Genomic DNA, 19,909 nt, shown 5'->3' with positions numbered 1-19,909 from the left:
CTTGCCCATTGTACTACTTTGACAAAATGGATCCACAGTTAATGTTCCCATTTTTTAATTTCCATTGTCACAGATAAGTTATTCTCTATCATCTTTTATTTAGATGCTGATTGTATTATTTAGTGGTGTCATATGTGTATCCATGTACATCTAGCTGGATCTCCTCAGCTAGGTTTAAATTTGCTTAGTATATGTGGACCAGTTTGCTAATTCTCTTCTCCATAGGATCTACTCCAGTGGAGGCAGAGAGTCAATATTTGATAGGTGCTTTTTGAAAAAAACGATACAGTCTGTAATTAATTCTTAAAATAATAAATCCTCATTTGAGAATTTGCTCATCCTCCTAGATAGCCACTGACATGTCCCATGACCTAACACTTAATGTAGCATTCAGATTGCCTGGGTACAAATTGTAGCTGTGTCTCTTACTAGGTGTGTGACCGTGGGCAAAATGCTTAATATTTCTGTACCTCAGTGTCCTTGTCTGTAAAATGAAGACTGTTAAATTATCACATATTTGTTTTGATGAATAAATTAAAATGTGTAAAATGCTTAGCGCGATGCCTGGTACTTAGTAAGCACTTAAAAAATGTTGTTATTATTACTAGGCATATAGTCCATACATATGGAGTTCTTTCTTTTTTAAATATGTATGTATTTGTTTATTTGACTGTGTTGTGTCTTCGTTGAGGTGTGCATGATCTTCCGTCTTCATCGCAGCATGCAGGATCTTTTGGTTGCTGCATGTGGGGTCTAGTTCCCTGACCAGCGATCAAATCCCATGCATTGGGAATGTGGGGTCCTAGCCACTGAACCACCGGGGAAGTCTCTACATGGAATACTTTAATAAATGATAAATAATTCAGCCTGGATCACCAAAAAACATCAGTTGGTCTGTTCAATAGACTCTATTGTGACTAAACACTTAGGCACACCGTCTACAAATAAGGTGAGTTTGTCAGTGGCTCAGATGGTAAAGAATCTGCCTGTTATGCAGGAGACCTGGGTTCGATCCCTGGGTTGGGAAGATCCCCTGGAGGAGGGCATGGCAACCCACTCCAGTATTCTTACCTGGAGAATCCCCACGGACAGAGGAGACTTGGGGGCTATAGTCCGAGGGGTTGCAAACAGTTGGACATGACTGAGCGACTAACACTGCAAATAAAATCTGATTGAATGTTTCACTTTTCAGGTAATTAAAGCAGGACCATATTAGTGAAGTTAGCTTAGAAAAAGCAAAATGCTCTCACTTTATGAAAAGGAGAAATGTGAAAAAAACAAAAAACAAAAAACCCTAGTAACCTAACTTGTAGCATTCTGAAATAAGGTCAGGGATTGCTGAAAAAAAATGATGGAGTCAGTAGCACAAGCCTGAGGGCTCTGAGAAAAATGTTTGTTTTTTTAGAATTACGGAAACCGAAAATGCTGCATTCAGTCAAGTTCTATAGATGAAGAAAATAACGGAACACACCATTACACAGGTTATTGTTTGCTTCCGTTCACAAGGAACCCAGAGCCAAGGAGTACAGAGAATTAAGGGGTAATGAACACACCGTCATAACTTTTGATGGAAAGCAGGCTGGAAGCCCTTAGCAAACAGGAACTTTGCAGAATCTGCAGAGCGAGATGCACATTCCCAGGGGTATTAGAAGTGGGTATTTGCATTAATGTGTGTAAAGTAAAGAAAAACTATGGTAGCTCTAGAGGTCAGAATCAGAGAGGTGATTTATGAGCTAGGTGAAATATAGATCCTCTTTCATCAAGTAGTAGCACTAATGAAACAGTTATGAAATTTAGAAGATAAATCTAGAGACCTTAAGGAAAAAACAGTCAACAGAGTTCAATAAGGTTCCTTTTCTTTTTTGAAAGAAAGTATGTCACACCAAAGAAGTCAACTTATTTTTTTACACTTTAAATGCATCTTATTTAATTTTTTCATGTCAGTTATATATCAGTAAAGTATTATGAGACTAAAATGAAGTAACTCATGTAAAGCTCTAAAAGGGTCAGGCACATGTAAGAAATTCATTTTAAAATACTAGGTTCCTAAATAAAGGTAGATAATATCATGCGTTTCATTTTTATAGTATTAGATATAGAATCTGTAAGCAACAAGGGGTGACAGAGGATGAGATGGTTGGATGGCATCACCAACTCAATGGACATGAGTTTAAGCAAACTCAGGGAGATAGTGAAGGACAGGGAAGCCTGGCATGCTGCAGCCCATGGGGTCTCAAAGAATCAGACACAACTTCATTTCAGTTCAGTCTCTCGGTCGTGTCCGACTCTTTGCAACCCATGAACCGCAGCACGCCAGGCCTCCCTGTCCATCACCAACTCAGACATGACATGACTTAGTGACTGAAAAACAAGTGACCTTTAGGAACATTTCAATTTAAAAGAAACATCCTTTGGTTTTCTGGATGATGAAACTAAATGCGATGTTTAATTCCTTTCTTGACAATTGGTGTGTTATTTTTGAAACACAAAAGTAAAAGTTTACTTATACAAAGACATGTTGATTAAAAATTGACCAAAAGATCTTAAACAAAAGGGACTGTGAGCCGGTTTACCAGTGTTGGGGGAGGTGGGACTCAGAGGCTTCAGGCACTGGCGTCAGAATCCGTTTCATTCCAGAGCTGGGTGTGTGATCTTGAGAAGTCAGAGTGACACCAATGTAATTTGCAGCCGACCCAGCTCTGGGGAGGTGCGGCACGTATAATCAAGGCAGAGAAACAACCGAAATCTGACTCAGAAGTGCTAGAAATACTGCCTTGCAGTAATTTTAGAAAAGAGATGACACAACATTTAACTCATCAGCACTGACTGGAACTAGCTGTAGTGGGTGGAGAGAACCCTTAACATGTTCCTGCACTCAGGAATCCCGAGCTCAAATCTAATTGTGTCTCTCGGGGACTGCGAACATGAGCATTTCGACTCCCTGGGCTTCCATTTTCTCACCTTTAAAGTTCAGATAATAAAGTGAAAGTGAAAGTCACTCAGTCATGTCTGACTCTTTACGACCCCATGGACTATCCAGCCCATGGAATTCTCCAGGCCAGAATACTGGAGTGGGTAGCCTTATCCCTTCTCCAGGACTGTGTTAGTCACTCAGTCGTGTCCAACTCTTTGCGACCCCACAGACTGTAGCCCACCGGGCTTCTCTGTCCATGGAATTCTCCAGGCAAGAATACTGGAGTGGATTGCCATTTCCTTCTCCAGGGGAACTTCCCAACCCAGGGATTGAACCCTTGTCTCCTGCCTCACAGGCAGATTCTTTACAAGCTGAGCCACAAAACCTTCCTCAAGGTGTTGCTGTGAGTATGAGCTGCTTTCTGCAGGGTTGCAGGGATGTCTACTGTGATGATGGCAAAGGTGGTATTTACAGAAAGCACCATAGGACATTACAGTAAATTTAAAATCAGGCAGACCTGAATTCACTGAAAGTCACCTCATACTTTTCTTCTTTGCAGCTGTTGGACTTTAGGTGTTTGTTTTACTGAGACACCTATACAAAGAAATACATCTATTTACCTCATAGTGTTCTTATAAGAATTAAAATCAGTAACTAGCATGCATGGGGCCTGACACATACAGGTTATGCGTTTCTCTGGTTTCTCCTTCTGCTATCTCTCTTCTGCCTGTAGCCAGAGAAAGGTCTCTGCTTTTCATGTAATTTAAGTTGGCCCACCCAGATAACTGAGGATAATCTCCCTATTTGAAGATCCTTAACCCTAACTGTGGGCCCTGGTGCCTCAGATGGTAAAGAATCCTCCTGCAACGCAGGAAACTCAGGCTTGATCCCTGGGTCAGGAAGACCCCCTGGAGAAGGAAATGACAACTCACTCCAATATTCTTGCCTGCAGAATTCCCTGGACAGAGGAGTCTGGTGGGCTACAGTCCATAGGATGGCAAAGAGTCGGGCACAACTGAAGTGACTTAGCACGCATCTGAGTTCAGAGCTCCTGTTCCTATAGAGAACACACGTCTAGAAGGAAAAGGCATCAAGTTGTAGGGCCTTGAGATACATGGGCTTTTTTTGTGTGTGCAGCAGTGCTCCATGTAGTCATGTGCGGAGAAAATATCTAAAATATAAATTCTCTGTGGAGAATTGGTATTTAGAAAGTGTGGGTTACAAATATTCATGGGTAACAGGAGGCGGATTAAAATTTTAATGGGACATTGAATTGGTCTCAGGAAATTGTGTTCTTGGAAGGAATCCAGTGTAGTCTGTCAAGGCACAGTATAGAACTATGAACTTGGACTACATAAAAACACAAACGGTTATTAGGCGGCATTCTGGGAGGTCTCTGGAGGATGTGATGAAGCCTGAGGGTCAACCTTAGTTCACTTAATATCTACCCTAGTGATCTTGGAACATGGGATCTTCATCCCTTTTTAATGAAATTCATTAAAGATAACAAAATGGCTGGACTTACAGTCACCAGAAAGGATGGAAGAAATGTTGACAGGAAACATTTCCCATTAAACATGGGGGGAGAGGAGGAAGCAAGGAATGCAAAACTTAGATAGTCGCTAAGATACGGAGGTCTGGATGGAGCCGCCATGATTTAAGAGGCCTGCGATAGACAGAAAGGGCAGAGGGGAAATTATATTGAAAGCGAAATGTGGTTGCTGGCCTGAGCGCTGTTTCCCAGATGTGCAGAATCCCAGATGTCACAGACTTCTGTGCTTTGGGGGCGCAGCTGGAGGGAGGACCCAGGTCATGCACTGAGCTGGCTTCCCGGGTCCAAGAGCGCTCGGAGTAGTTTTGGAGACTCCGAGGCAGAGCAGCAGGGGAGAGGGTGGGGAGGGCAGATTAGAAAAGGGTTGAATGTGTGTCATGAAGAGCAGCTGTGCTTCCTCTTAACTTGCCCATCCACCCTCTCTTCTGTTAAGTTATTCTGGGCTGGTCCAAAGTGTCAGTGGCCCCTGTGTTTCTTCCTGAAGACTCTCTCAAGGACCTCCCATATGGTTGTGAAGTCATTGCACATGGCAGGTCAGTTGGTAATGACTGGGTTACTTGACTCTCCTTCTCCAACCAGTGAGCTGCCGTTGAGGAAGGGCACTTGAGGAAAACACAGGTTAGGAGACCATCTGCAGAAATGGCTGGGTTTTGGGGAGTTTTTTATAAGATTTTTTTTTTTTTGATGTGGATCATGGAAAATAAAATGAAAATGAAGAGAAGCATCTTTTAGGAAAATCATTTGATTTCTTGTGACTATTGGATAAATATACATTTGTTTCTTAGAGAGTGTTTTCTTTTCCCCAGTTTTATTGAGGAATAATTGACATACATCACTGTATAAGATTAAACCATAGAGCATGATGGTTTGTGAAGTGATTTATTGTGAAATGATTACCACAGTAGGTTTATCTAACCACAACCAAGCTCAGCAGGAGAATGTGTGACCAAAGGGCGATGTTTACCAATGCACTAAGGTACTGGGGGCAGGGGGCACTGAAGTGGCAAGTGGTAAAGATTGTAGAGGAGTCAAGTGTTTGCCACTGCTGTACCCAGAGGTTCTTAACCTGGAGGATATAGATCAGGAGATTCCCTGAGGGTTCCAAAGTGACCCAGGGGGCCTCTCGAAGCCTCTGGAGTTGTATGCAAATATTTGTGTGATTGTGCATGTTTCTGGAAAGGAAAAATCATAGCTTTTATCAGGTCTTTAAAGCTATCGAAGACCTCCTCCAAAAGATGAAGATCCATTTCTGGGGGGTTTCCCTGGCCATCCAGTGGTTGGGACTTTGTCTGCTAGTGCAGAGATTCGATGCTCAGGGAGCTGGCACATGCCTCACGGCCAAGAAACTGAGATGCAGAACCGGAACAATACTGTAACAAATTCGGTAAAGACAGACAGACCCCAAACCGTCTAATCCAGTACTCCCAATTTTTCAGCAGTTTTTTTGAATTGGCATCCGAATTCAGTCCTGGAAGTGACAAAAGAAGGTAAGAAGAAATCTCATTGCAGTCTAAGAGGATCGTCTGGGTGGAAGAAATGAGAAAAGGCTTATTCGTAGGATGAAGATGGAGAAAAGGATTATTGGACTAGGCACTTTGATGTTTGGTGACCTAGGAGGGGGAGGTTTAAGGAGAGTTGTGGGGTTGCAGCCAGATCACAGTGGGTAAAATTGATGGGTTTCTTGAATATAGTCTAAAGAATACATTCGAATGTATTGGGTTGGCCGAAAAGTTCATTTGAGGGTTTTCAACAAGATGTTATAGAAAATCCGAACAAACTTTTCGCCCAGCACAATACTCTAAATGTATTTCCTTGAATGTTTTCTTTTCGTTTCTTACAGTTTATTTATTTGGCTGCACCAGGTCTTAGGTGCAGCACGGGGCATCCTTAGTTTCAGCCTATGGGATCCAGTTCCCTGACCAGGGATCAAACTCAGGCCCCTGGCACTGGGAGCATGAGGTCGTCATCACTGGACCAGCAGGGAAGTCCCCAGATGTTTTCTAAATGATGTCATCTGCATAGGGATAGATGTACAAGGTTGTTAACTATGGTCTTATTAAACTAGTAGTAGTACAGATTGGAAACCATCTAAAGGCCAAATATTAAAGTATTTGGTTAATTTGATTTTAAGGAATCCATATTGTGGAATAGTATTGTATTAGTATGTATTTTTTATTTTAAGTAACAGAAGGCTGAATCAAACTAGTTCAAAGTTCAAGCAAAGAAAGATATAATGAATTTATTGGCTCATGCAATTGAAGAGTCCAGAAATTGTCTGGCTTTAGGAGGGTCTGGAACCAAATGCTCAATTTGATGTCCTTTGGTCTTAAGATCTCTCACTCCTCCCTTACCCCCATACCTCTCTCCTCTCCTCTGGAATGGCTTCATTCTTAGACAGGATCTCTCTCCATGATGGGAAGGACAGCCTCCCTTGGATCCAGCGTTTCTAGAGCTCACCGTCTCCACAAGAGAGAAAATTTCCTTGTCTCAGCACCCAGACCAGGGCCCTCCCCCAAGAATCTTACAGGCCCTGTTTACATCATCACTTGCCCATCCTTCAGCTGCTACGCCCAAAGGCGCCCAAAGGTCAGCCCAGAGCACAGGTGCCTTCCATGACAAATCCACCAGAATCACGTGCTGTAGGGGAGAAAGGTGACTTCCACACAGAAGGAAGATGGAATGAACCAAAAAAGAGGTACTGTTATAACTGTGAATTTGTGTCTTTAAGAGACAGTATAGATCTCTACTTAAGGGCATGGAGACTTTGTGTGATGAGACAAGACTGAGGTCTCATCAGAATGCTGCTCTTCCCTGTGCTGAAATCCCAGCAGTCACTTTGACCCCTCTCATGTCTTTGGGCTACTGACTATTTAGGGTGGGCAGAATAATGTCCCCCTCCCCCAAAGAAGTCTATGGGCTAATCCTTAGAGCTTGTGAATATGTTACCTTACATGGCCAAAAGGATCTAGCAGGTGGGGTTAAGAATCTTGAGATGGAGATGATCCTGAATTATCTGGGTAAGCTCAGCAAAAAGACACTCCAAGTACTCTGTGAAATAAGTCAAGCAAGTCACAGAATACAACATAGAATATGGTTTTATCTTTGTTTTAAAATCTGTTTTCTTTAACTTTATTTACATACATATATGCATGGAAAGAAGTTTGGAAGTTGTACTCCAGGTAATAATAGAGTCATTTCTGAGGGGTCATGATAATGGCTTTCTTCCCCCCCTTTTTGCTTGTGTCCAGTTTCTAACTATTCTGCTGTGAACAGAGATTACTGATGTAATCCAAATCTATAAGTGGAGGAGGTGTGGAGAGGAAGCGGCCATTACAGAGAAAGGTAGGATGGTGTTTTGAGTGAAGCATGTTGAAAAAAAAAGATGCTTGTTTACGCATTTATGTATTTATTTGTGTGGGAAACACTGGAATCTCTTTTTAAGCTGAAGTGATGAGCCTGGGGAGCTGAAGAAGATGCAAGAACCAGGGGAAAATTCCTGGGGACGGATCTCTAGGACTGGGGGGCAGAGGATACCTCCTCCAGTCCAGGGTATGGGGGTCCCTGAGGGGCAGAGAGGAGGGAGGAGAGACTTGGAAGAAGCGGGAAGTTTGTGGGTGTTTTTTTTGAAATTTTTGGCTGTGTTGGGTCTTTGTTGCTGCCTGAGTTGCAGCAGCAACCTTTTCTCTAGTTGCGGAGTGTGGGGTCTGCTCTCTCTTGCGGTACGCAGGCTTCTGATTGTGGTGCCTTCTCTTTTTTTCGGAGCACGGGCTCTGAGACGCGTGGGCTCAGACTTGCGGCTTCCAGGCTCTAGGGCACAGGCTCGGTAGTTGTGGCACATGGACTTAGTTGCTCTGCAGCACATAGGATCCTCCCCGGTCAGGGTTTTTTTTAAATATTTTTATTTACGTATTTATGACTGTGTTGGGTCTCTGTTGCTGCACCAGCTTTTCTGTAGTTTTGGAGAGTGGGGCCACTCTCTAGCTGCGGTGCGCTGGCTTCTCATTGCGATGGGTTCTTGTGTTGCAGAACACAGGCTCTAGGGCACACGGGCTCAGCAGGTGTGGCTCCCAGGCTAAGGAGACGTGGCCCATGGGCTTAGCTGGGCTTCCCAGGTGGCTCACTGGTAAAGAATCCACGTGCCAATGCAGGAGCCACAGGAGATAGGGGTTCAATCCCTAGGTTGGTAAGATCTCCTGGAGGAGCAAATGGCAACCCACTCCGGTATTCTTGCCTGGTAGAGCCCATGGACAGAGAAGCCTGGCGGGCTACGGTCCATGTGGTTGCAAAGAGATGGACACGACTGAGCGACCAAGCACACACACATGGGCTTAGTCGCTCCGTGGCATTTGGGATCCTCCCAGATCAGGGATCTAAACCCCTGTCTCCTGCATTGGCAGGCAGATTCTTTACCACTGAGCCACCAGGGGAGCTCTGAAACAAGGAGACTTTTAGTGGAAGAAGAAGAAAGTCAAGGACCTCAGTCTTCTAAGCAAAGCAGGAGCTGCGGGCAGAGGGACTGGAGTAGGTTGGGGGTTTAAGAAAAATGAAAACAGTTGGAAAATGCACTGGAGGAATGTGATAGGGAGTCAGCCAGGATCAAGGAGGCTGTCTGAGTGGCACTGAGGCCCCACTGAGATTAGATAATGGGGTTTGTAGTCGTGCTAATCAGAGCCGTGGCCTGACTTCTTCCTGTCAGCCTGGAAAGCCTGGAAAGAGAGAACAAAGCCAGCAGGGAAGCTTCAGATTATGGGTCCAGGAATCGCTGCTGGACCTCAGGGATTCCCCGCGAGCTTCCTAATTCAGATCATTGATGAGGAACCCGTGCACCGCTCTGCCCTGAGCTGCTGGTACCACCCCCTGGGTCGCCACGCACCTCTCAGGCCTCGTGGAGATGAATCCAGTAACTCCACTGAGAGGGTTTGAGAGGCCAAAACAAAAGCCATAAGAGAGTGTGACAAGGATGTAGGCAAATGGTGCTGTTGAGCTGTTGGGAGCACAGGAGGGGCTGGGCAAGAGGAGAAGAAAGGAAGAGGGGCCAGGGTCGCTCCCAAAACAGATCAATCCAGGTCACCTTTACAGGACGAGTAAGAGATAGCCAGGCAAGGTCAGGGGGAAGGGTGTCCTGGAAAGGGGGAACCGCAGGAGGAAAGGCATGGAGGCCTGAGGTTGTGGGGTCTGTATAAATGGACACGTGTGAGTGAGTGTCTTTACAGGGTCAAGAAAAAGAGAACGTGATGGGAGATGGGGCTGGAGAGGTGGGCCAGGACCTCACCCTGGGGGACGGAGGAAAAGGGGCCTCTGAAGGAACTTGAGACAGCAGGATCAGAGAAACAGAGAGTGCAGTCGCTAAGTCAGGTTAGCCAAGAGCTTATTAAAATGAAGAATGATTGAGTGTTGAGTATCCTGAAGATATCCAATAAGACAGTTTCAAAAATCTCACCCACAGGCTTGGCAATGGGGAGGTCCCATGTGACTTTTGCCAAATACATTTTGATGGGCCGGTGGGAATTGAAGGCAGACCACAGAGGACTGAAAAGTAGGAGAGAAAAGAGAAAGAGAATCTGAGAACTTTTTCTCAGTAGAAAAGAAAAAAAGGTAAAAGCAAGAATAGATCAGAATTTCAAGAGAGGATATGTGGGTTTAAGGAAGGAAAAGATTCTAACAGAGAGAGTATAGGGAGGTGTGAGAGAGAGAGGTTCACATTTTAAGAAAGAAAAGATAAGAAATGGCATAGAGCCTGGGAAATGGGAGGGAGTGGGTTTGGGTGGGAGTGGGAAGAAGAGTTGATCTTGTCTGATTAGCTCCATTTCCTTTATAAAGCGTGCAGCATGGTGATCTGCTGAAAATGAGAAGTGAGAAAAATGATAGAGTTAGAAAGAAGAGGTCACATGAAAGGGCTGTTGGAGAGGAGCACAGGACTCGTGCAGGCTGCAGAAAGCACACAAGGCAGTGAATGGAAGATGCTCTGCTCAGGGCCTGGCCAATAAATTTGTTAGTCACTCTGTGTGACCCCATGGACTGGAGCCTGCCAGGCTCCTCCGTCCATGGACTTCTCCAGGCAGAAATACTGGAGTGGTTTGCCATTCCCTTCTCTAGGAGATCTTCCCGAACCAGGGATCAAACCTGTGTCTCCTGCATAGCAGGCAGATTCTTTACCATCTGAGCCACTAGGCCCCTCCACAAATGGTGGAAATTATCCATGTTCAAGGTGAATCTTGAAGGAACATATTCAGGGCCTAACTAATCTCAAAGGGACACAGTTCTGAGTGGGGGCAGTGATGGGTCTGAAGGTCAACCACCTATGGAGATCTGAAGGCAAATGTTTAAAGAAAAGATTTTCTTAGTAGTTTTTACATTGCTCTTCCAGGCGGTGCTAGTGGTAAGGAACCCGCCTGCCAATGCAGGAGACCTAAGAGATACGGGTTCAATCCCTGGGTAGGGAAGATCCCCTAGAGAAGAAAATGGCAGTCACTCCAGTATTCTTGCCTGGAGAATTCCATGGACAGAGGAGCCTGGTGGGCTACAGTCCATAGGGTTGCAAAGACCCGGACACACCTGAAGTGACTTAGCATGCACTCCAGCTTCTGGGTGTTGAGATTTGGGAAGAAGAACTCATTCTGCAGAATAAGAAAAACGTGCGAATTCTGAGGCCATGTTATTTATATAATTCCAGAGGCAGAGACTGAGCTATTCTCTGCTGTCAGAGACTGAGTCTTTTGTTGCAGTGACTGCAAATTAAGAAAGATTAAACTGACAAAATGCAATCTGAGATGATGTGGTTCAAAACAGAAAAAAAAAAAAGATTCCATGACTGAAATTGCTTGGTTCAATCTTCTTCTCTTTTCCCCATTTTGCTAAATAGATGTTTATTCAGTGCCCTGATAGGCTCACAAAGTCAACAGAAACAAAGTTTGGCACAGATTCTGTTGGCATGGCCCTGATTTTGTTGGTGTGGGCAGGTGTGGGCTGCTGTAGGCAGCATGTACAACTTGTGTTTTGCTCTGTTTGCTTGTGGTTGAGGTTAAGAGTACCAGCTTTTCGATTGCACTAATGGGGTTTGATCCCAGCTTACCCCTGACTTAAAACCATCTCATCTCACTCTAAGCCTCAGTTTTCTCATCTGTAAAATGTAGATAATATAAGTATCCATTTCCAAGGGTCCTTGTGAAGATTAAATGAGGTAAGGCATATAGAGCACTTAGCGTACAGAATGCCTGACAAGTAGAAAGTGGTCAATAAATGTTCATCCTTCCTATTAATGTTAGCCTGACTTTCCTTCTAGAAGATAAGGCAGTCATGGTGTTTTTACAATATCACCGATTGCCTAACTCTGTGGGATGACAATTGGAGCCATTCATACAGAATGCCTTGAGACAAAAGCAGCTATGTGGGTCTCAGTTAGTAGCATCTGTATCATAGGAGAAAAAAGCACAGCCCCTCCTGGGTTTAGAGGTAAGGGAGGCCATGTGTTACCAACTGAACCCAACAAAAATCTTCTAAGTCCCAAGTCCAAACCAGGCTGCAGGATTCAGTTCAGTTCAGTCACTCAGTCGTGTCCGACTCTTTGCGACCCCATGAACCGCAGCACTCCAGGCCTCCCTGTCCATCACCAACTCCCGGAGTCCCCCCAAACCCATGTCCATCAAGTCGATGATGCCATGCAACCATCTCATCCTCTGTTGTCCCCTTCTCCTCCTGCCCTCAATCTTTCCCAGCATCAGGGTCTTTTCAAATGAGTCAGCTCTTTGCATGAGGTGGCCAAAGTATTGGAGTTTCAGCTTCAACATCAGTCCTTCCAATGAACACCCAGGACTGATCTCCTTTAGGATGGACTGGTTGGATCTTCTTGCAGTCCAAGGGACTCTCAAGAGTCTTCTCCAACACCACAGTTTAAAAGCATCAGTTCTTCGGTGCTCAGCTTTCTTTATAGTCCAACTCTCACATCCACACATGACCAGTGGAAAAACCATAGCCCTGACTAGACGGACCTTTGTTGGCAAAGTAATGTCTCTGCTTTTTAATATGCTGTCTAGGCTGCAGGATTACTCTCTGGTAATCTTGAGAGTAGACTATTCTAGGCAAGGACTGAGTAAGAAAATGGCTCATGATATGGACCAGCCTCTGGAAGCAGACAGAAATAACTAACATTTATTCATTCATTTGTTTATTTACTCATTTATTTGTTTATTCAGTCATTCACTTTTCAACACTTATTGAGCATCCACTATGTGGCAGAAACTGCTTTCATGTTGAGGTACAGAGATAAATCTAATTATTCTAGAGACCAAGCACATTAGAGCAGTCCTAAAGGCTGCTGCCATTTTGAATAATGTCTGTGTTTGGGACACTATACTAAGGACTCAACATATTTTATTTCTGTGCCCCTTGCCCTGTAGTCCTTTGAACATGTTGTTCCCTCTTCTCTTTTTGGACTAAACAGGTCTTCAGAACTCAGTTGAGCTGCCATTTATTCCAATAAAACTTCTTTGACTACCCCTACCCCCAAGTCCAAGTTAGGTGTCCTTCCTAAGTGTTTCCCAAGCATCCTGGCTGCCTTCAATGGTCTTAGCATACTGTATCAATGAATCATCTCCTTATTGACCTATATCTGCCTCTAGCGTGGAAGATCCATGAGGGCAAAGATGTAATCTTTTCCAAAGACCAGATCATTTGTCTGGTCTACCACTGTATTCCACCGGGCTAACTGGCACACAGAAATCTCTCAATAAATATATCTAGAATAAATACAAGCTGATACTCACAAATGAAGCAAGCATTATTACTTTTGTTTTACAAATTTATTGTCAAATAACTTTCCCAAACCTGAACAGCATGATACTGGTAGAGATGGGTACTGAACAAATCCATAGTGTTAACTTCCAGTGAGGTACTCCTAGAAAATTCTGAGACTGCAGCCTGCTGTCTTTGAGTATTAAAGTCTTAGGAGAAAGTAAGAGAGGAGTTAAAAATGTATTAGCTCCAGATTCAGACTTTCCCGTAAAGATTCAGAAAAAAATTTAACTGGACAGGGACTACATTTTTAAAAGATATCAGTGTCATTTAATGCTATATCTTTAAGCCACTTATAATCATCTCCCATGCTACCAGCTGTGTATCTTCCATGCTAGTCTAAGGCAGCCCTTGGCCTAGGAGCCCAGGGGTTTTCTGGGGTGAAGAGCGGCTGTGTCAAGATGGGGAAGTAGCTCAGCAAGGTGGGGCTCTGAGGCTGCACCCCCAAGTTAGAGCAGCTCTGCTCTTATTCAGGGCTGTGAACATTTCAATTTTAAAAGAGTTACACTGCTAGAAAAGAAATACCTTGAAGACCACCATCCTACTGAGTAATAGGGTCCACTTACTATATACCTGCTAGGGGCCAGGTCCTTTATATACTTGAAACTTCTCTCTACAAAGTAGCCTTTGTTAATGGATGAAGCAGTTGACAGTCTGAGAGATTCAGAAACCTACCCGAAGTCATCTGGATCATAAGAGAGCGAATCGTCATTCCCACCTAGTCTATCTGCTCTCTTTCTGTTTTTATATCCTGCCTGGAGAAGGGAAAGGCTACCCATTCCAGTATTCTGGCCTGGAGAATTCTGTGGACTGTATAGTCTGTGGGGTTGCAAAGAGTTGGACACGACTGAGCAACTTTCACTCACTTTGGAGTCCTTCCCATTCAACATGTATTTACTGAGGATCTACTACTTCACAAGGACTTGTTAGGTTCTGGGGTGAGAAACTCACAATCTATTGGAAGAGAAAAGCATGTGAATAAATATCTACACAGAGTGTTTTGGAATGCGATGCTCCAGTGAGACATGGGGTAAAGAGTGGTCACTTCTACCTGGTGGAGTGACAAGGTCGTCATTTAGGTTTCTTAACGGTGGCAGTGCTGCAGTATCTGTGACAATAGGAGTGGTGGAGACAGGACATTGGAGAGTTGGGGAGGCCAAATTTTAATGGATTTTGTGTGTCATCCATACAAAGGCTCAGAGCCCTGTGTCTGGAAATTGCATCATTTAATTGATTTATAGTCCCCTAATCCTTAGATGGGGAAACAGTGGAAACTGTCAGACTTTATTTTTTGGGGTTCCAAAATCACTGCAGATGGTGATTGCAGCCATGAAATTAAAAGACGCTTACTCCTTGGAAGGAAAGTTATGACCAATCTAGATAGCATATTTAAAAGCAGAGACATTACTTTGCCAACAAAGGTCCATCTAGTCAAGGCTATGGTTTTTCCGGTAGTCATGTGTGGATGTGAGAGTTGGATGGTGAAGAAAGCTGAGCGCCGAAGAACTGATGCTTTTGAACTGTGGTGTTGGAGAAGACTCTTGAGAGTCCCTTGGACTGCAAGAAGATCCAACCAGTCCATCCTAAAGGAGATCAGTCCTGGGTGTTCATTGGAAGGACTGATGTTGAAGCTGAAACTCCAATACTTTGGCCACCTCATGCAAAGAGTTGACTCATTGGAAAAAGACCCTAATGCTGGGAAGGATTGGGGGCGGGAGGAGAAGGGGTCGACAGAGGATGAGATGGCTGGATGGCATCACCGACTCAATGGACATGGGTTTGGGTGGACTCTGGGAGTTGGTGATGGACAGGGAGGCCTGGCGTGCTGCGATTCATGGGGTCGCAAAGAATCGGACACTACTGAGCGACTGAACTGAACTGAACTGAATCCTTAGTTGTTTTGAAAATTCCAGTCTTAGCTAAAAAAAAAAAAAAGAAAGAAAGAAATCTGTGGATGAGATTTGTTGCCATTTTAGAAGGAAATTGGAAAGATAATCTGAGGAAAGAAACGTATTTGGAGGAGGGGCCCCTCTTCCCCAAGGAGTATGGACTTTAGATACTGGGGGGATCAGTGAAGGATTACAATGCTTACTTTATCATACTGTGGCTCTGAAGTCACCAAGGGCCTCCTTGACCTACACATCCAGCTAAACTTGCCCTACAGTTCCAGTTTCACAGTCTGTCTCTCCCAACACTTGTTCCCTGAGGACTTATTCTCTCATAGCCCATTTGTGTCTAAATTTTGTCTTCCTCCAGTCCTGTGTTGCACCAAGGATGACCCCAACCAGGCACGAAAGTCAACGTGCAAAAGAATTCACTCACACCAAAGCACACGAGCCTTGTAGATTTAACTAAAGATTTCTTAGAGGAGTTAGAGGAAAAATTTACAGCAGTCACACCAAAGTCCACTTTTAGACATTCCTGTTCTCTCCAAATTCCTCTTTCATGCAGTAACCGGCCTAAGGCACTCGTCCTCACTTCCTGGATCACCTGTTGAAACTTCGAATTCTTCTCTTAAGATGTTCCCCAGGCCCAGGAACAGAACTAGGCTGAGGTCCAGGGATTAAGATAGACTTCAAGCCCCAGGTGTTTAGAAAAAGCTTTTCCACCCCATATCCAACAACCTTCAGGCCACAATACAATGTTCTTCATGAAAGGAATTCTAAAAATCCTAAATATCGCATGACATCCCTTGTATGGGGAACCTAAAAAGAAATGATACAAATGAACTGGGCTTCCCAGGCAGCTCAATGGTGAAGAGTCTGCGTACCAATGCAGGAGACAGAGGAAATGCACATTTCTGGCTTGGGAGGATCCCCTGGAGGAGGAAATGCCAAATAAACTTACAAAAAAGAAGGAGACTCACAGACTTAGGGAACAAACTTATGGTTGCAGGGGTGGGGGGTAAGGATGGGAGAAAGGGATAGTTAGGGAGTTTGGGATGGACCTGTACACACTGCTATAGTTAAAATGGATAACCAACAAGGACCTACTGTATAGCACATGGGACTCTGCTCAATGTTATATGGCAGCCTGGGTGGGAGGGGAGTTTGGGGGGAGAATGGACACTTGTATATGTATGGCTGAGTCCCTTTGCTGTCTACCGGAAACTGTCACAACATTGTTAATCGGCTATCCTCTGATACAAAATAAAAAAAAAAAAGAGGAATCCTAGTGTATAATTTCCACTGTCCGGTTATAAAAGGATTATAATAACAATAGACTCTTTGATCTGAAAGGATAAAGCCACACCAGTGTTTGTACTGAGATTGTACTGGGCAATCTCTCTTGAAGAATGAATCATCTTGTCAATCCTGGGCAGAAAATATGTGTCAGAACCAAGCCAAGATAGGTATTGGAAGAGAATCTTTTTTGATCTTGTCAATGGGAAGAGTCACGATGTTTAGGAGAAGATCCCAGGTGGTGGCCAGTATTACCCACAGGCAACAGGTGGGAGCTTTGAAGTGAGGGCTTAGGCAGAGGATCTGGGAAGTGATGTCAGCCCTTTGGATAGCTAGCTCATTGACATTCATGGAGCTTGTATGAAACAGGAGCTTGTATGAAACGGGAAGAGGTAAAATCCCTGAAAACAATCCAGTTCAAGTGGCATCAGAGCCTGTGCTTTGGAAAATGCATCATTTACTTGATTGATACTCATGTTTTTTTGCTCTACTTTTCCCTAACACTCAGTTGTTTTTGAAAGTACGTTTGAGCTGAAGAATCTGTGAAACTGACTTGTTGCCATTTTAAAAGGAAAGTAGAAAGATATTTGAGGAAAGAAAGAAAGATGTTGTGGGAGCATCATTCTGTTGAGGGGGTTGGAGAGCTACTGGAGAATGGAAGAAGTGAACAAATTGAGAAAAATCCAAAGGGGAAGAGAACACTTAGAACCTAGAGGAACAGAAGAAGAGTTTCTAGGTCCAACTCCCTCCTCCCCCTCGAGGTACTCCTTCCAGGCCAAATTTTGAGGATATGAGTTTTCTTTTATTGGGAGAAAGTAACAGTAGATTTCTTTATCAAAATATGATTGCAAAGCTGGGCCACTCTACCTCCTGTTTCTGACCCATAGTAAAGATATACCTTTGTCAGTAAGGTTCCTGAAACTTGTGTACCCAACACCTACTTTCAACCCCAACTACGTACCTGCTCCTTCAAGGTTTGCTTGAGGGTGGGGATGGGAGAGAGATGTTGAGATGTTTCAAATAATTGTTGCTGGCATTGGAATTCCTTCCCGAGTAAAAGTGTAATTGTAAGCCACAAATATAGTGCAAATATAGTGCAATAAAATTAGACTGCTCTTGTTGAATTGAAACAGGGGGTCAGGAGCCCATCTGTCTTGCTCCCCCATTCCCACCCCATGCCAAGACTCCAAGTTTCCTCCTGGGAACTCTAGAGATGGAAGGAGTTCTTCATGAAGGCCACCCCACTAGATAGCCATCCTCAAAGCCCTCGCCTCATGAGTCTGGCTATTGCGTGTGGGTAAAAGTTCATCTCAGTCCGTTTGAACATGCCCACTTTTCCCTGGAGACCCTTGTATGTGCTAGGGGAGGCACAGAGCGCATTTGATCTGTGAGGTTACATGACTGTGCTGACATCTGCTGAGGTGTCCAACAGCTCTTCAGGTCCCCAATCATCTATCCATCCAGATTGCCATTGAACCATTCTTCATTCATGTCTGAAAGCTTCTTTTGTGTCTTTTGGCCTCTCAGGAATGATTCTACAACTCCAGTGTCACACAACGACACAGGAAACTAAGTCTCTCTGTAACTTCCAAAATCACTGCAGATGGTGACTGCAGCCATGAAATTAAAAGACACTTGCTCCTTGGAAGGAAAGCTATGACAAAGCTAGATAACATATTAAAAAACAGAGACATCACTTTGCCAGCAAAAGTCTGTATAGTCAAAGCTATGGTTTTCCCAGTAGTCACGTATGGATGTGAGAGTTGGACCATAAACATGGCTGAGAGCTGAAGAATTGATGCTTTTGAATTATGGTGCTGGAAAAATCTCTTGAGAGTCCCTTGGACAACAAGGAGATCAAACCAGTCAATCCTAAAGGAAATCAACCCTGAATATTCACTGGAAGGACTGATGCTGAAGCTCCAATACTTTGACCACGTGATGTGAAGAGACAGCTCATTAGAAAAGATCCTGATGCTGGGAAAGATCAAGGACAGCAGGAGAAAGGGACAGCAGAGGATGATATTATTAGATAGCATCACCAACTCAATGGACTTGAGTTTGAGCAAACTCCAGGAGATGGTGAAGGACAGGGAAGCCTGGCAAGCTGTAGTCCATGGGGTGGAAAAGAGTCAGACATGACTTTAGCAACCGAACAACAACATAACCTGCATATAACAGGCAATCATTTCTTCTCAAACATCTTTCAAGATTTCTGGCACAAGTTTTCTTTATTCCTGAAGCCTGCAAGCATTCTATTAGGGTGTTTGAGGCTTCAAAACAGAATACCCAACAGAGAGTAACTTAAGGCATAAGACGATACATTGTTTACTGGAACAAGAAGTCTCCAAATGATGGGGAGTAAGAAGATTGACTCTTTCAGCAATGTAACGATGTCATCAAGGACCCAGGCACTTTCCACATCCCCGACACCATGCCCCCCGCCCCTCCATCCTCAGCATGTGGATAGCCATCCTCAGGCTTGTTCCATGGTTGGAGGTGGCAGTCACTGTCTCAGACATCACCTTCTTACACAACAATTCCAAAGACAGGAAAAAAGCCTCCCACATCTTTATTTATTTTTTAAATTGGTAAGTGTAACAGACAGAAAAGATTGTCAAGTAAGAAGATGATTTTATTCAAGCTATTGCAATAGGAAGAATGTTCATGAATGAGAAAGTTCTCTAAGAAGGGAAAAGGGGGCCTGGGATTTTAATAAGGGTATGTCAGCAAAGGGGTCATCCACAGTCTTATAAGAGTCATGAAGAAGACTAGAGATGGGTCTTCTTTTAGTGCATGGAAGAGCATTGCTGTAGCTGTTTCTTGGAACACAAAAGAGAAGAGAGATTTCAGAGGACAAATGCGTGGGGGAATTTCTTAGCCAGCTCTGTTTTCTGAGAGCACAGGGCTCAGGTAAAGTTCAACACTGCCTGCCCTTTTGTTGCAAAATGAATGAATATCACTTGTCACCGAACAACTCAGAAGTAATTTATAAACCCCTGAATGGAGTGAAGCAGAGTCTGAGAAATAGTCTCTTGAGGACCTTTTGTTGCTTTTATTCCTGCAAAACCAGTTCAACCATCTGCAGAGAAGTGGTGGCAAAGGTAGGTTATTTTAGGGTCCTGGAGATCAGACATCTTAGAAGTATGTTTAAAGGGCTTCCCTTGTGCCAGTGTCCCAGTTGGTGAAGAATCCGCCTGCAGTGCAAGAGACCTGGGTTTGATCTCTGGGTTGGGAAGATCCCCTGGAGAAGGGAAAGGCTACCCACTCCAGTATTCTGGCCTGGAGAATTCCATGGACTATACAGTCCATGGGGTTGCAAAAAGTCGGACACGACTGAGCGACTTTCATTTTAAAGTGAAAAGGGAAAGAGTGATACAAAAGGTTGTATTAAAGAACCAGGAGTTGCACTCTAAGAGTCACCAGTCCAGTAGATTCCCATAGGCCAGTGGAGGAATACATCCAGTTATG

General features: G+C 44.0%; 1 long non-coding RNA gene across 1 annotated transcript; it reads left to right on the top strand.

Annotated features, from left to right (window-relative positions):
* The first annotated feature begins 5,250 nt into the window (after positions 1-5,250).
* On the top strand, positions 5,251-19,412 carry LOC145522342 (uncharacterized). The gene is made up of 3 exons (XR_014065990.1): positions 5,251-7,161; positions 7,715-7,808; positions 17,966-19,412. It is a non-coding gene; the product is annotated as an uncharacterized LOC145522342 (long non-coding RNA).
* Positions 19,413-19,909: the final 497 nt, after the last annotated feature.

This window comes from Giraffa tippelskirchi, chromosome 10 (genome assembly GCF_054371585.1).
Source record: "Giraffa tippelskirchi isolate mGirTip1 chromosome 10, T2T-mGirTip1v1.2.pri, whole genome shotgun sequence".
In the NCBI taxonomy this organism is placed as follows: Eukaryota; Metazoa; Chordata; class Mammalia; order Artiodactyla; family Giraffidae; genus Giraffa; species Giraffa tippelskirchi.
The sequence above is the reverse complement of the archived record's forward strand: the minus strand, read 5'-3'. Positions and strand labels throughout refer to the sequence as shown.